Here is a 3,419-nt window from a genome sequence, read left to right on the forward strand (position 1 = left end):
CTTGGTATGCTGATATTGTTAATTTCTTAGTAAGTGGATTGTTGACACCTGATGCAAACAATCAGAGATGAAGAAAATTTCTCCATGATCCTAAGCAATATTATTGGGATGACCTGTTTTTATTCAAACATTGTGAAGATCTAATAATTCGGAGGTGTGTTTCGGATGATGAGATTTAGAGTAATTTACACTACTGTCATTCAACACCATATGGAGGACACTTTGGGGGAATGCGAACTACTGTAAAAGTTCTCTAATCTGGCTTTTATTGGCCAAGCATGTTTAAAGATGAACATGAATTTTTCCAAGCTTGCGATCGTTGTCAACGAACTGGGAACTTACCAAAGAGGTATGAAATGCCATTGCAAAACATTCTAGAAGTCGAATTGTTTGATGTGTGGGGAATCAACTTTATGGGTCCATTTCCACCCTTGTAGGCAATATATACATCATTATAGTTGTAGATTACGTCTCCAAGTGGGTTGAAGCTATCGCTCTCCCTACGAATCATGCCAAATCGGTACTAAAGTTCCTGCATAAGAATATTTTCACCAAGTTTGGTACTCCTCGTGCTTTGATTAGTGATGAAGGTTTTTATTTTAACTGCAAATTAGTTGCTACTACCTTAAATAGATATGGGTTTAAACATAAATTTCCACGACATATTATCCCTAGACAAATGGACAAGCTAAGGTCTCTAATATAGAGATTAAGCAAATTCTGGATAAAGTAGTCAATCTCACTCGCAAAGATTAGTCATCTAGATTGGATGAAGCTTTGCAGACATATCGTACTTCCTTCAAGACGCCCTTGGGAATGTCGACTTTCAAACTCGTCTATGGGAAGCCTTGCCATTTTCTTGTTGAACTTGAACATAAGAGATTGCCATAGAAAAGCGAAGATTGAGGTTATTGAAAAATTGCCACCACCTACTATAGTTAAAGGTATTGGAAGTTTCCTTGGCCATGCAAGATTTTATTGATGACTTATTAAGGATTTTTCGAAGATATCCAAACCCCTGTGTGCATTTTTAGAACATAATAGAGCTTTCAAGTTTGATAAAACTTGTGTGCAAGCGTTTGAGGAATTGAAAAAACAATTGCTAACAGCACTGATTGTTATAGCAACGGACTTGACATTACCTTTTGAACTTATGTGCGATTCTAGTGAATTCGTTGTAGGAGAAATGCTTAGGAAAAAGAAGGAGAAAGTGTTTCATGCTATTTAATATGTAAGACGGACGCTGACAGATACGTAGTTAAACTACACCACTACTGAGAAGGAATTCTTGGTTGTGGTATTTGTATTCGAAAAATTCATATCCTATCTAGTTGACACCAAAGTTACATTCTATACGAATCATTCAGTGATTAAGTATTTGGTGACCAAGAAAGACACCAAGCCAAGATTAATTTGATGGATATTGTTGTTATAAGAATTTAATCTAGAAATTCGAGATAGAAAAGACACAGAAAATCAAGTGGCTAATCACTTGTCGAGACTTGAAGTAGGAAATGAAGACGGTAATATTCAACTTATTAAGGAGGATTTTCTAGATGAGCAATTGTTTGCTGCTACATCATTACCTTGGTATGCTGATATTGTCAATTTCTTAGTAAATGGATTGTTGACACCTGAGGTAAACAATCAAAGACGAAGAAAATTTCTCCATGATCCTAAGCAATATTATTGGGATGACCTGTTTTTATTCAAACATTGTGAAGATCTAATAATTCATAGGTGTGTTTCGGATGATGAGATTTAGAGTAATCTCCACCACTGTAATTCAGCACCATATAGAGGACACTTTGGGGGGAATGCGAACTGCTGCAAAAGTTCTCCAATCTAGCTTTTATTGGCCAAGCATGTTTAAAGATGCACACGAATTTTTCCAAGCTTGCGATCGTTGTCAACGAACTGGAAACTTATCAAAGAGGTATGAAATGCCATTGCAAAAAATTCTAGAAGTCGAATTGTTTGATGTGTGGGGAATCAACTTTATGGGTCCATTTCCACTCTCGTGGGCAATATATACATCATTGTAGTTGTAGATTACGTCTCCAAGTGGGTTGAAGCTATCGCTCTCCCTACGAATCATGCCAAATCGGTACTAAAGTTCCTGCATAAGAATATTTTCACCAGGTTTGGTACTCATCGTGCTTTAATTAGTGATGAAGGTTTTTAGTTTGACTGCAAATTAGTTGCTACTACCTTAAATAGATATGGGGTTAAACATAAAATTTCCACGACATATTATCCCTAGACAAATGGACAAGCTGAGGTCTCTAATATAGAGATTAAGCAAATTCTGGAGAAAATAGTCAATCTCACTGGCAAAGATTGGATGAAGCTTTTCAGACATATTGTACTTCCTTCAAGACACCATTGGGAATGTCGACTTTCAAACTCGTCTGTGGGAAGCCTTGCCATTTTTCTGTTGAACTTGAACATAAGGGATTGCCATAAACAAAGCGAAGATTGAGGTTATTGAAAAATTGCCACCATCTACTACAGTTAAAGGTATTGGAAGTTTCCTTGGCCATGCAAGATTTTATCGATGATTTATTAAGGATTTTTTGAAGATATCTAAACCCCTATGTGCATTGTTAGAACATAATAGAGCTTTCAAGTTTGATGAACCTTGTGTGCAAGCGTTTGAGGAATTGAAAAAGTAATTGCTAACAGCACTGATTGTCATAGCACCGGACTTGACTTTACCTTTTGAACTTATGTACGATGCCAGTGATTTCGCTGTAGAAGAAATGCTTAGGAAAAGGAAGGAGAAAGTGTTTCATGCCATTTAATATGTAAGACGGACACTGACAGATACGTAGTTGAACTACACCACTACGGAGAAGGAATTCTTGGTTGTGGTATTTGTATTCGAAAAATTCATATCCTATTTAGTTGGCACCAAAGTTACATTCTATACAGATCATTCTGCAATTAAGTATTTGGTGACCAAGAAAGACACCAAGCCAAGATTAATTTGGTAGATATTGTTGCTATAAAAATTTAATCTCGAAATTCGAGATAGGAAAGACATAGAGAATCAAGTGGCTGATCACTTGTCGAGACTTGAAGTAGGAAATGAAGACGGTAATATTCAACTCATTAAGGAGGATTTTCTAGATGAGCAATTGTTTGTTGCCACGTCATTACCTTGGTATACTGATATTGTTAATTTCTTAGTAAATGGATTGTTGACACATGAGGTCAACAGTCAAAGACGAAGAAAATTTCTCCATAATCCTAAGCAATATTATTGGGATGACCTGTTGTTATTCAAACATTGTGAAGATCCAATAATTCAGAGGTGTGTTCCGGATGATGAGATTTAGAGTAATTTACACTACTGTCATTCAACACTATATGGAGGACACTTTGAGGGAATGTGAACTACTGCAAAAGTTCTCCAA

Source organism: Gossypium raimondii, chromosome 11 (genome assembly GCF_025698545.1).
Source record: "Gossypium raimondii isolate GPD5lz chromosome 11, ASM2569854v1, whole genome shotgun sequence".
Classification (NCBI taxonomy): Eukaryota; Viridiplantae; Streptophyta; class Magnoliopsida; order Malvales; family Malvaceae; genus Gossypium; species Gossypium raimondii.